The sequence below is a fragment of the Eptatretus burgeri genome, chromosome 11, assembly GCF_056783735.1.
Source record: "Eptatretus burgeri isolate ZD-2024b chromosome 11, Ebu_testis_v1, whole genome shotgun sequence".
Lineage (NCBI taxonomy): Eukaryota > Metazoa > Chordata > Myxini > Myxiniformes > Myxinidae > Eptatretus > Eptatretus burgeri.
Window position 1 is genome coordinate 50,565,459 of NC_140971.1, and position 14,355 is coordinate 50,579,813.

Consider the following 14,355-nt stretch of genomic DNA (forward strand, 5'->3'; position numbering starts at 1 on the left):
TAATTTGGCCAGAGTCCACTGCCCTGCAACTTCAGTGGAAGCTGCGACTTTTTTCGGGATAGTCAAGCAACTTCAACAGTTTTTTCAGTTTCAACTAACTGGTGGAAAATCTTCAAGCAGTTCATCCCAAGGAGGATGGTGAAGCGACTTTGCAACACTCGATGGAGCTCCAAGCATGATGCAATTGAAGCTGTATGGTGCTACCTGTATGAAATATCCAAAGTCCGAGAGCAGCTTCATGATAGTAATACTGAGACACAGGACACACAGTCATAAGCAGCGATTTTGTTGAATAGCATGATGACCTACATTTTCACCATGTACTTATTCTTTTGGAAACCGATGCTTGCTAACTGACATTAATGACATGCAACACATTATCCAAACAGCTGGGCTCGGGCTAGATGCCTTTGCTGCCAAGTTGGGGGCCCTTGTTACCCTCACCGAAGGAGAGGATATTGCGTTTGTGTCCGTTTGTTACTTGGTATTTTTTTTTTCTTTTTTGACAAGTATGTCGATCGCTTCCGTTTGTGTTTGTGTGATTGTTTGTGTGTTTGTTTATTTGTCTGTCTCCAGCCCAAACCGCTCAACCGATCATTCTGAAATTTTCAGAAGTTAACGTCATCGACCTTGCAACGGTCAGGCATTGAAGTTTCGTAAAATTTGGTCGACCAAAAAGGTCTACATAGGATAATAGGCCAATTTGAGCCAAATTTTTTTAAATCATCAAATTTCATCAGATTGACTTAAAATTTGAACAAGATTTGCATGTCAGGGCAGTGACTTCAACTACCTCTTACTTTTGAGGTTATAATAGGTCAAAAGGTCAACATAGGCCATAAGATCAACCCAAAATAGGCCAAATTTTTAAATTGTTTCTAAAATTGTCAATTTTCATCCATTTGACTTTAAATTTGAACAGCATTTGCATACCCAGTCGCAGAATTCAACCACTTATTGATATTCAGATCATCCTTGGGCAAAAAGCCAATTTGGGACAAATTGGGCCAAATTTTCTAAAATCCTCAATTTTCATCCGTTTGACTTGAAATTTGAAGACCATTTGCACTTGAGGTCGTTGAACTCAACCGCCTATTAATCTTGAGTTCAACATAGGCCAAAAAGTAAACATACACCAAAAGGTCAACATAGGCCAAGTTTCTAAAATAATTAATTTTCATCCGATTGGCTTCCAATTGGAAGAGCATTTGCACATCAGGACGCTGATCTCAATCCCCTATTAACGTTGAGGTAAACATAGGCCAAAAGGTCAACATACACCAAAAGGTCAACAGAGGCCAAATTTCTAAAATCCTTAATTTTAATCCAATTAACTTGAAATTTGAAGAGCATTTGCAAATCAGGTCACTGAATTCAACCCCCTATTAATTTTGAGGTAAACATAGGTGAAAAGGTCTCCATCGGATGATCGGCCAATTTTAGCCAAATTTATAGAAATCCTCAATTTTAATTAAATTAACTTGAAATTTGAAGAGCATTTGCATATCAGGTCTCCGAATTCAACTAGCAACCGTGTTAGAGGTAAACATAGGCCAAAAGGCCAATTTGGGCAGAATTTTCTAAAATCCTCAATTTTCATCAGATTGACTTGAAATTTCAAGAGCATTTTCATGTGAGGTTGCTGAATTCAACTACCAATTCATTTTAATGTCAAAAGGTCAACAAAGACCTGGTTTCTAAAATTGATTGATAGGGCCAAAAACTAAATATATCACTGTATCTCAAAAAGTTGTGGATGAGTTATGACAAAACAAGGTGGATGAGTTGAATAGGTGACAAGAACAAGTGGATTGGATTTTGGTTTGGATCCAGCCCATCAGTGGGATACAAAACATGAACTGTTCCATCTGGCAAAGGTATACACTCTAATCAGTAGCATTATACTTTGTACTGTTTTGTGAAGTTGTCACTCGATGAGTGATTTTTCATTTGTCTGTCTGTCTGTTTGTTTGTAAATACAGAACTTTGGTGTTTTTCTCCATAACTGCTTGTCGGGTTGAGACAAAATTTTTCACCATAGGTGTGACTACTAATGTGGAATGTTGTAATGATAATTATGACATCATAGTCCACGTCGTGTGGCAGCCATGTTGGAAAAATGGAAAAACTTTGGACCTCTGTATCACTGAAACCGCACCAAGGAAAAATTGAAACTTGGCACATAGCAACTTCTCCTCATGGGGAATTAGTTTGATTTTCTTTTTAATGATCTCATTGGTGCCTTCATTTTGACATCATAATTGCACATGTAGAAGGCTACATCTGATCAGTATGAAAGTGTTTTTGAGGGTCATCTAGAGATAAAATGGTCCACAGAAAAAAAAATTGATGACATCATTGGTCACGTGATTCGGCATCCGTATTGTTTTGTCTTTTTTAAACCTTCAAAAATCTTTTCTGAAGTGGCTGAACAGATCAAGGTGAAACTTTACACATGGCTGCCTATCCATGAGGAACAAAAGGTTGAAACATATGTCACAGGTCACATGGTTTGGCAGCCATATCGGATTTTCCCTAAAACCTTTTAAAAAAACTTCTTCTCCAGAACAGCTGGCCAGATCGAGGGGAAACTTCACACAAATGTTCCCCAAGCCTTGAGTGTACAAGGAAAAATTAATAGGCCACCTGGTTTAGCAACCATATTGGATTGAATGGGAATATTAAATAACATTTTCTCTGTAACCGCTTAATCAACCTAACTGAAACTTCATAATTATGATTTCGTAGCGATGGTGGATACAAGTTTTAAATTTCAACTGGATCGGACACATGGTCTGGCAGTCGGAATTATTAATTTTTTTTGATCTGTGTTCTTTTTGTTCTGTTTTTTTGGAAAAAAAAAATTGAATAAGGCTCACTTGGCTGTGCATGGATCGGTTTGAGGGTAGAGGAGTAGCAGCTGAAATGTGAGGTTCTTGTGAAATCCTATCCAGGTTCTTCCTGATGACTTCATCTTTGCTTTTCGCTTGTTTTGGTTGCTTTTGATGAGTCCAATGAAGGACTGCACCTATTTAGACTTCCATTTGATTTGAATTGAATTTATTTTAATCCCATTAAAATTCAATTGAAAAATAATTTTTAAAAACGTCATGGGTCAGGGTCAGGTGTCCAATCAAAGCAGGGTTGCATCAAAGTGGGACGTCTTGGTGCCCAGTCATCACTGCCAGCAATTATAAAGTAGCAGTTCTAGTTATCTCTTATTAATTACATAACACACCAGCAAACAAACGCCACACAAAATAAACCACACAAAACTGCACAAACACCACACAAAACAAGTTTGGGTGAGGGTCTGCAATCTCTGATTACTCTTTCCAGTTTTTTTTTTTTTACAAAAGAGCAGGATAACATCGTAGAGGAGGCAAAAATCAAGGCCACCAATTTTTGTGAGCAAATAGGAATCTCCACAGAGCAGTGGATAAGGAGGAATACGAGAATGCCAGGTGAAGACACCATGGACACAGCTCTGCCATTCCAAAATGAAATCAAATGGGAGCAATATGAAATTTTATATCGACTACATAAGGAAACCACCCAACGCACCCACCCATCAGATAAGTGACTTGGACATTAAATTTGGGTTTCTCACATCACTCAGTTACCTGATGGACCCATCCAAGGACAGCAACATTGCCATGAAAATGCACCATCTTACACAGATGTATGACGATGTCATTGCCAGAGAGCTCCAGAGCGAGATTCATCATCTTTGACACCAAAATATACTGTATGTGGAAACCACTTGGAAGGAAATGGTGGACTGAAATGCACATGAAATCCTTCCATTTGTTGTGAAGTGGGGATTCGAGGAATCTTTTCCTAACCTTCTCATCATCCTGAAGCCATGTCTCACCATGTGTGTGAGCATTGCAGCATGTGAGAGGAGCTTCTCCAAACTGAAACTGATTAAGACCAACCTCAGATCCACAATGCCACTCTTAGGCTCAGTCACTGAAACAGCCACTCTTAGGCTCAGTAATCTAGCCATCCTCTCGGTTGAGCTTAAACTAGCCAAATCAATTGACTTCAAAACTTTTATTGATAAGTTGCCTCAATGAAGGCTAGGAAGAGGTGAACCACAGTCACAACAACAACAACAACAACAACAACAACTGCACGCTTATTATGCCAATGGCCATTTAGAAGGGGAGAAGTTTGAGATCTCGTCCTGAGCTTCATTTTTCCTCCATATGCCACTGGAAGGTTGCTTCTTCTTTTGTTGAATATTGGATGAGAATCACGACCATGATCCATGATTTAAACTTGGAATCCCAATATTTTGAGTGAAGTGCTCAGGTCATAACATTAAGCAGTACAATGTATTAAAGCATTGATCCAATAATATTCTCAGAACTCCTTGTGCAGCTGCCAGAAATTATCTGCCACAGCATGCCATGTGCATTAATTTTTTATTTAATACTAAAAAATACGATAACTTTGTTTCAAGAAAATCAAACCAAGCCACTTCACAAGCTTTCTGCCCCGATCACCACACGAATCATGCAATTGCAGTCCAGAATTAAAAGTATTGTTGAATAACAAATGGATGACAATAAAAGTCACCATTGTTATCTTCTTTGCCTGTGAGAACAAAGAAATATATTTTCAATTGTATTATGTTCTAAACATAAACCCACTGTATGCCCTTTCACTCTGCCACATTAGCTTGCTTATTCAGGTCAGGTATGGGAGCATGTGTCAGAGCAGCACATTGCTGTGTCCACTTTCTGCTGGTACTCCAAGGGCCTCCATCTGGCCATCCCCCAGGCAGATGGGTGGCCCATCCCCATCTCCTTGAGATGTTGAACAATCTGCTGGAACCACGAGGCATGTGGTCGGCCCATTAACCTCCTACACTCACAAGGCTCCCTCACTGAGAGAAACTGGTGAGCAGGATCAGCGTCAGGAAAACGAGCCACATGTCCATACAACCACAGCTGATGCTCACGGACTATGCAGGTAACAAATCTCATTTGAGACTCTCTCAGCAACTGCTCATTGAACACAAAGTCCGACCAGTGAGAGCCAAGGATTCTCTGAAGAGACCTGGTGTGAAAGGAATTTAGTCTCCCTCTCAGATCCTTGGTCAGAGTCCAAGTCTCACATCCCTAGAGCAAGACTGGAAGCACTAAGGGCCTGAAGACTCAGACTTTCGTCCTCCTGCACAGGTACCGGCAGCACCACACCCCATGATCCAGTGAATCCATGACTCCCCAGGCCCGACCCAGTTGTTCGTTACTCCAATGTAAAAGCAAGTAGGCCCCAATAAGAGGCACCACTGTTGTACAAAAGTTTAAACACTGCTCTGACGAAGGAAACACAATTTGAGCCAAAAATGATATAACTGCGAAAACACTGATGCCCCAGATTTTTGTGCTTTTTTTTTCAATCGAGTAGGGCTTCTTTTGAGTGTTGTATGTGGTTTAGTGAGTAGAAAACGAGGAGGGGGTTCTTAAGGGGTGGGAGGGAGGGAATGAGGAGGGGGTGGTAGTGAATGAGTGGTGAAATATCAGGCAGAACCAGTCGAGGCAGCTGGGAATGTTGGCAATGATGGGGGAGTGTTTGAATCGAGTGATTTTAATCAGACATTCTCAAGCTCTGCCCAAAACTCCCGATCCTGGATTTCCATGTGAAATGAAATTGTATGCTACAGTATTTAACATGGCAAACGGTTTTCATCATGCACCGACTTAATTAGGACATCGGTGATTTTATTTTTTTTCTCTTCATTTTCTTTTTTATACTGAGATGTCATAAAACACGAATTAATGAATGTATTGTGACTTTGAATTACAGTCATTAAATACCATGACCCAAAATGATCGAAACCATTCATTATGATGCATTGTGGTTTTGAAAACAATTTGGTTGTAAATTTTAAACCTCGAAACGAAGATGGTAATCAGCAGTTAAAAAAACATTTCCATGGATTTTTCTTCTGCCCTCGATTTTCAAACTGGACTTATAAATATTAAACAAATCGAAATTAATAACGATTCACCCGCTTGAAATTGCATTCGACGTCAAAAAAAAAATCATTGGCGTTTTCCTTTCTTTCATTCTGTACTCAAATTGCGGACGTTAATACATATTTTTTTTCCAAGTCATTTCCAAAAGATGTCGTTAAAATCAATTCCCCAGACTGCAGGGCAAACAGCTGAGCCTTTCATGCGTGTTTCCAGCCCTCCCACCGCCAATAATAACCTTATAGCTCAACAGGATTAGATTTTCTCCTGGTGTGGATCTGAAAACCTTGGCAGGAGGCTTTCTGTCAAAATGTATCACTGAACTAACCCCCTCCCTTCTTTTTTTCTCCGACCACTCAACTACCAAATGGCTGTGCTCACTTTCACCCTCGTTTTTTATAAACAGTCTATGAGCCACGACACAGCAGAGCTGTCTACAACGGGTCATTTGCTGCAGAGACAATTTTAGCTTTGCAGTCCTTGGCAGCTCTTTCCGGAGCTGGTTTACACTTTGACCATTCCCCAAACGCTCAGCTAATGTTCCTCCCACCGTGAGACATTTTTGGTTTTCGCAGATATCTCACCTGCGAGAAACCCAAGCAATACAACTGCAGTTAACAGGAACCGGTACTCTGGTCTCAAGCGGACCTGCTAGCTTAAAGAAACATTTCCTCATTTTGTTACTCATGAACACATTATTTGAAGCTTTTTTTTTAAATTATTTTTTGTATAATGTAGACTCAAGGCTCGAGGGACAGTGAGAACACTGAACAGATCAGGAGAGAGAGAGAGAGAGAGAGAGAGAGAGAGAGAGAGAGAGAGAGAGAGAGAGAGAGAGAGAGAGAGAGAGAGAGAGAGAGAGAGAGAGAGAGAGAGAGAGAGAGAGAGAGAGAGAGAGGGGAGGAGGGTCTTCAACAGCAGAGTTGAAGGACAAAATAGAGCACAACTTGGACAAATAATGGGTGTGGGGAAAAATAAGGGGTAGGAGAAGATGGATACTGAGGGAAACTCTCAAGAAGAAAAAACTGGAAATTTCGAAGGAGGAGGGCTTGGGGTGGGGCGGAGGGGAATTAACGATGAAAAGATCATGGTTTTGGATAGGGAGATGATCTGAGATGGTGGTAAACTAGTCTTTAGAAGCATTGGATATAGAAGGGGACAGGGTTATTGGCTAGACATGTAGGTCGATTGGAGGGTCGAATACTCTAATCAAAGGGTGTATCTGTAGTCAGTGTTTGTTCATTTCTCACCCTACACCAACTCACCCGACAAAAACAACACGCACGCACGCACGCACGCACGCACGCACGTATATATACATATATATATATTATCTTATATATAAAGCTGAGATGGTGTCCGTGGGACATACGCACCGTCCATTCTGCAGGCCACAATTTCTCCTCTCTTGCCCAGCGTCACAAGCACCGCCCATTAGCCAGACAACGCCTTTTCCTCAAGCCACCCAGAAATCATCGCCATCCTTTTCGCTCTGCATAACTATGAGGATTCATTGACTTCTTTGGTCTCCTTTCATTAAAAAAAAGTTTGGGTTTTTGACCTACATTTCAAGGCTTATAGATATTTACCAAAACAAATTGATGGATATGTATTTCACATATTATATTAAGTAAATAAAAATTAGAGGCGACGAAAATTGGCTTGGTCCTGAAATGCCTGCCTAGTAATTAATTAGTTGAGAAGCCGAATAAATTCCCGAGAGATATTTTTGATGTAAATGCATGCTTTAAAGAAGTTATGTATAGTTATGTTGCATGCATATACTCAGAGAACACCAAGGAAGTGCATGAATGAAAACTGGGTGTTTGGGTTATTTGAACACCTCTTTTTTGAAAATAATTAATGGCCTACCTCCATGAAAGACTTATTCTTGGTCAGACCAACTTCGCCTCGCAGGGGTCTCAGCTGCCATTTTGATTTGGCATATTCCAACATGCCTTGCTTTAGAAACACGGTCTACTCTCACAGACAAATGAAAGTATATAATTGAAATATCATTTCAGATTTGAGAACTAGAGGGGGAGCACTCGGTAGAGTGCAAAACCTCCGCCGCCAATACTGCTGGGTCACCAAAGTGAACCTGATATTCTATTCATTGTAGGTCAAAATGGATCACTCTACTGAACCACGATTGAATAAACTAAACTAGATTGACACGCATGTAGAAATGCCCAAAAAATAAAATCGAAATTTTTTTGAAAAAAAAGTTGCAAAATTTCTGGGTTTTTTTCTCCAACAAATTTTTTTTTGGGGGGGGTTGGAAATCACTTAAAACATGTAGAGATGTAAAAAAAAATTCTAATATTTTTCAAATAAAATCGATTTTTTTTTGAAAAAAAGTTGCAAAATTTTCTAAGTTTTTTTTTTTCTCTAACAACTTTATTTTTGAGGGGTTGGAAATCACTTAAAACATGTAGAAATGCAAAAACAAAAATTCAAAATATTTTTTCAAAATGGCTGCCATAGCGGCCATATTGGACTTTGGACCAAGTCCAAAGTCTAATGGCATGATCCTTGGACCATACCTAATCCCCCCCACCAAGTTTCGTCGAAATCCGTTTTCCGTAATAGTTTTTACATAATACTGTTCACAAACAAACAAACAAACAGACAGGGGTGAAAACAGTAACAGTAAACATATTTTATGGACGAAAGAAATGTTGAAATTGAGAGTGAAATCTGAAAATTTTAAGTAATGAATGATTCGAATAACTTAGCGTATTTTCTTTAAGCAAGCAAGGCTATGATCCCTCCTTCTCCATTTTTGCACAAGAAAATGTGAAATTGGCAAAACATTAAATTTTACTTTTTATACTGAGTGAAGAGAAGATGAAGGAATGTGCAGAAAGTGGAACTTCATTTACCGCAACAAAAATAATTAATCAACTGGATTGCCGCACTCTCCAAGCCGCTTGCACAAGCCTTCAAAACAACAAAACAAACAGACTTCAAAACAACTGTCAGGGGTTGCTTTTATGACCTCCAACCCTCAACATGGACGATGTCCATTAGAGCATGAAGAAAAATTCAAATTTGTGTGGAGAATGGAGGGAAGCATACCAATGAATTCTAACTACATGCATAGGGATTTTTTGGCCACTCTGTAGATGTCTGTCCATGTATTTACATCCTTGTCTTCCAAGGGTTGCTGATGCTCTCTTTATTCTATCCTTAGTTGTCGTGAATGACATTTTTCAATGGATTATTGTCACTTCCACATTCGTGATTCCACACTCGACTGCTATGTACTTTGGCCAAGATGTGTGTTAGCTTTCCTTTTGGCCTGATGTCTGCTCTTCCAGCAAATGATCTTTATAAAACCATTCCTACTGTTCAGGTGACCCAAAATATATTGCTCTCCTTCTGAGTCGTCATCTTAACAGTTGCTTGATTTTATTTGTTCAAAAGCCTCTTCATTCATGACTATTATGAATGAACCAATGTATTTTTCAGAAATCACATCTAAATTAACATGTTAAATACCTTGATACATTTTCTTACAGTTGCAATAAAAATCCATTATTCGGACCCATATATGTTAAGGGTCAGATGGAGCGTTTCATGAGATTTGTGGTTGACATTGATGAATTTCTAGAGTTCCACTACTTCAAACTTGTCATTGTGTTCTTTACTTTAGGACCCTCTTCTCTTTTACAAACAAGCTTTTTCGTTAAAACAAATGCTCATTAATACAAAAATTTATCCAGAAGATCTACAATTTCTTTTACTACTAATTTAATCCATATAATTCCAAATTGAATGTTATCAAAAGCGTCTGTGTAATCCAAAGAAATACAATGTCTGGGATGAATACAAATGGAGAAGGGGTGTAAGGCAAAGAGAGGGGTGGGAGTAAAAGTGAGGAAAAGAGCAATGGAGAAGGAGTGGAAAAGGAGAGATTAAAAAGAAAGAGGGAAAAGTATGTCGTTGTCTTTTTCTTAAATTTGTCACTTGGAAAACCTCTTTCAACAGACAAATCTCACTCCAATTTTATCTGTACTAAAGGACCATCTGACGAACTCTCTCATCCACGTCCTCAACAAACATCTTGAATAAGTAAACTTACTCAATATTTTGGGGCTCATCAGCTGAAATATTTATTGGGCAAACAACAAATATAATTTTGCCTCCAAAAGCAGTCACCAAATCTCAACTTTAGGCTGGCAACCCTGCCTCACACTTTGCACTTAATGCTGTGAAAACCAAGCCTGTCAAAATCATTGGTATTTGGCATGATGAGGTTGATTCTCTGGGCTTGTTACTCTCGCATTGCAGAGGGGTCGGTGACCTCTGTCTTCTACTGCCTCCTTTTGAGGCTTATGTCCTCTGCCCTTTCTGTACTCTGCACACCCCAGGTCTCTGCAGGGCACACAAATCTGCTTGTAACACACTCTGTTGAAAATCCCAAAATCCAGGCTCAATGCTCACTTCCACTCACTGTAGCTTTTTTCTCTCTTGCAGAACCAACTTCCTCAGTTTGTTTAATATTTTTCTTTTTAACAAAACTTCAAACATGTTATCTCCATCACCTTAAGTCACGCTCCATCCAAACTCGTATTTTTCTACCCTCAACTAACTCCAAGTGCAGGTTATTGGCCTTCCTTTCCAAGTTATTGTTCTTTCCCCTCTCTCCCTCATCCGTTTTTTGTCCCATTTCTGTTACATCCTCAGTTTTTCCCTTCCTTCTCTTAGTTAAGCTTTATGCAGCATGCTTACCTCATGTTGTCCTTCTTCTCTATTTGCTTCCATTCTTCTGCCAAGTGATCTCTGATGATAAAGCTGAAGTGACCTCCCAGATTCTCTCCCACCCTGCACCCTCTCAGCTTCCCATCCCAGATTCCCCTCCTGCCCCACACCCTTCCAGTCCCCTCCCCCTACATCTGTACCATACCAGCTTCCTCATCCCCACACCCTCCCAGCTTCCCCTCTACTTGGCACCCTCCCAGCTTCTAGTCAACCTGCTCCCTCTCCTTGCTTATTTCCACATTGCTGCACCCAACACGCAGCTCCTCCTCTGCTGTCCATAAATGTGTGGACCTCAAACATCCAAAGCTTACACTCCAAATTGACAAATCTCCCAATCCAGGCCACTGCATATAAACTGGATATCATCTGTTTAACAGAATCCTTCCACCCACAGGACATCCCTGACTCTTTCATGTCTCTCCCTGGCTGTTGTCCCCTATGGCTTGATAGACCTAAACCCAGCCCTGGTGGCGGAGTCACACTGCACAGCAATAACTCCATTTCTCACTGTCTTTGTAATGCTCATATACCTCCAAAACTCCAGGAGTACTTCTGGTTGCAACTTGCCATCCGCTGCCACCTCTTGTTAGTCTGTGTTGTGCCATCTTCCAAACAATGACAACTCCATCTACATCTCTCTCTCAGACATCAGGTGCAAACTTTTAACCACTCATCCAAACTCTCTCCTCCTCATATGTGGCAATTTCAATTGTCACCATGAAACCTGGCTGGGTGTTGGTTTCTCTCACAAACCAAGGCACTACAATAAAGGACATTTGTGACTCCATGGGACTGACTCAATCTGTGAACTTTCCAACCCTGATTTCTCCCAATGGTAAATCCTCCCTCCTGGATTTGGTTATGACCAACCTCCCCACTAATGTTTCCTGCTCTTTCTCTGCTTCAGTTGGTTCATCTGATCATGTGCTTGAAGAGCTAACACCTCTATCGCTATTCTCAAGCAGCCATTGCACTTTGGGACTGATCTCCTATATCTACCGCCCTGATATAAACTTGGCGTAAGCCTGGTGTTGGCTTAGTAGTTAGCGTGGCTGGCTTGGGATCCTAGGATCCTGAGTTTAAGCCCCTTTGGCTGCTGAATTAACACCAGGTGGGGTCGACTCAGCCTGTCATTATTCCAAGGTCAGTGGAATGAGTACCAGTGTACTGGTGGAGCAGCACAGTATCAGTGGCACAGCTATGCTCCAATAAATGATAGCTACCTGGCAGCCAAACCTGCCATACACAAGAACAGAAGAGAACTCATCTTGGGATTTCTTCTTCATAAGCCTCCTCACCCCTATGTACATATTGATCACATCTCATCTTCAGATTGCTTTCTCACCCTCTTGCCCATGGGACACTGAATTTTGTGGTGAGGCAGTTGCCTTGAAACAACCTGCCTTCTCCTCCTGGAAGGCAATTACAACATGCAGCTTCAGATCTTTCCACAAATCCTGCAACAAGTTTGTGTCTACTCTCAGGAGTCAGAAAACCAACACCTGGCCCCAAAAAGTTGTTTTTTCCTTTGAAAGCCCTTCCATGCACACCCTGATGACAATCACCACCAGTTTTCAACTCATTCTGTCCTGCAGTTCAGGAGTGCATAGTAATAAAACAAACACTTCAATTCTGGTATGTTTCCTAACAAAACCCCAAATTTTGTTTCCAATTGATGTGCCAGAAAGGAATCTGGTTGATCAGTTGAAACACCGTGGAACACGATTCTCTGTGGAGGCAGAGCCAATTTGAGGCAACATAAGCAATGGATTTAATCAATTGAAAAGAACGGAAATGCATACCTTCTTTTCCACACATTTTCATGAAGTGTCATCCACAGCAACCTGATTATTCATTCCAAATCTTCAGGTATCATCAGCATCCTCTTCAATTAAATAAAGAGGTTGGGAAGGTCCAGTGCTTACTCTGAGAGGCAAGTTGAAATTATTGAAGCTCCTTTCTTTATTGTTGTTAGTTCATAACTTTATTCTAGAGTTTTGGGAGGCTGATTCAGAATGGCCTTTGGATGGTGGGGGGGGGGGGGTGGGAGGGGTGCATTTCTGACCTAAATTGTGACTTCTATTGAGGAAAATATAAGTGACTAAATTAATAAAATCTGAAATAAAGTAACACAAGATGGCTTGTATTTAGGGGAGGATAAATGAAATATGTTTTGAAAACACAGAACGGGTTTCTTTTTGGAGTCACTTTTTTTAAAGTCTTTGCTGAGTTTGCATTTTACACATACGATATGTGTTTAGTCTGGTGAGTGTTACTGAAGCTGAACATATTCTCCATTGTGATGTATTCAGTTGCAGATTTGTAGGCACATGCATTGCTCTGTTTGATCGTCAGTTGCTGTTTGATCGTCAGTTGGCTTGCATTACGAAATTAATGATATTAGCATGTGATAGCATGCGTACACAGGTTCCATTAACTAAATATAAAATGTTTTTTAACGAATAATATGAACTGAAAAGCATCTGAGATACATCTGGCCTCCTGTTCATGCAAAACTGACTTCTAATTATTATTTGTGGCTGATTAATGTCATTGGTGTCAAAAAATGAAATTTGACGTCTTGTAAGCTGGGACATGCTTCATGTGTTTTAAAAAAATACTTGTGCAACAGACTTCTGAGAATCTGGCAAATTTAAAGGTGAATGGCTGTTTTGTTTCATTCTTTGACTAACGACAACGATATCCTGATGTCATGTTTGGTTATAAATTATAGAATGGCTTTTTCTACTTTGATCAATAAAACAGGTAATGAAAAAGCATGAAAGCAATTTTCATTCACTTAAAATGTCAAATATTTCCATATGTTATGTAATATTTACTGCAGAAATAGCTCCCATGATGTATTTATTTATTTTTGTAATGGAAAATGTTTTGGGGGAGTTTTTTGTATACATCTCAGAGACATAGAGCAAAAGGCAAGATAGTGACTGACACTGAGGCCACACTTGGACACAACAAGAAAAGAGGAGAGATAGGAGGGGAAGATCATAATAATAATAATAATAATAATAATAATAATAATAATAATAATAATATAATAAAAACCTGCAAGAAAGAGGTTTAGATTATGTTGGATTAATGAGGGTAGAAAGTATTGTGGGGTAGGGAAGGTGATGACATGAGATGGTGATGTACCACTTGATCGAAGAACCTGGAGGGAAGAGAGACTGAATTGTCTCTGGAAGACAGTTCCACAAACTGAGAAAAAAAAAACAAAGGGGTGGATGCGGTTGTTAGCATGGATTTTTGGCATTTATTTAGGATGGCATTACTGTGAGAATGCTTGTGTTTTGGAGGGGCAGAAGGGATGAGGGGGTGGGGTATGTCAGAAGGCTGAGAGCAGATGTAGCTACATTGGAGGAGATTCCGTAAAAAATATATAGAAGTCATCGACCTGTCAGTGATGTGTGAACAACAGACCCTGTGCTTCAGCCTCATTGTGGGAGATGCCGATAATGTAGAGCTTTAGAATCCATACAATCACAGACAGGTCCTTGGCCGCAGTCTTCTACCGCTTCTATTATTTTTTTTTTTTTGTTCTTGCACCCTCTCCTCATTCTTTGCTTTCTCCCAGGTTTCT

General features: G+C 40.0%; 1 long non-coding RNA gene across 1 annotated transcript in view; it reads right to left on the reverse strand.

The window, feature by feature from the left end:
• LOC147017051 (uncharacterized) overlaps positions 1-10,920 on the reverse strand; it is a 29,519-nt gene extending 18,599 nt beyond the window's left edge. The window contains exon 1 of the long non-coding RNA XR_015049315.1: positions 10,725-10,920. This is a non-coding gene — a long non-coding RNA (uncharacterized LOC147017051). The remainder of the gene's footprint in view (positions 1-10,724) is intronic.
• Positions 10,921-14,355: the final 3,435 nt, after the last annotated feature.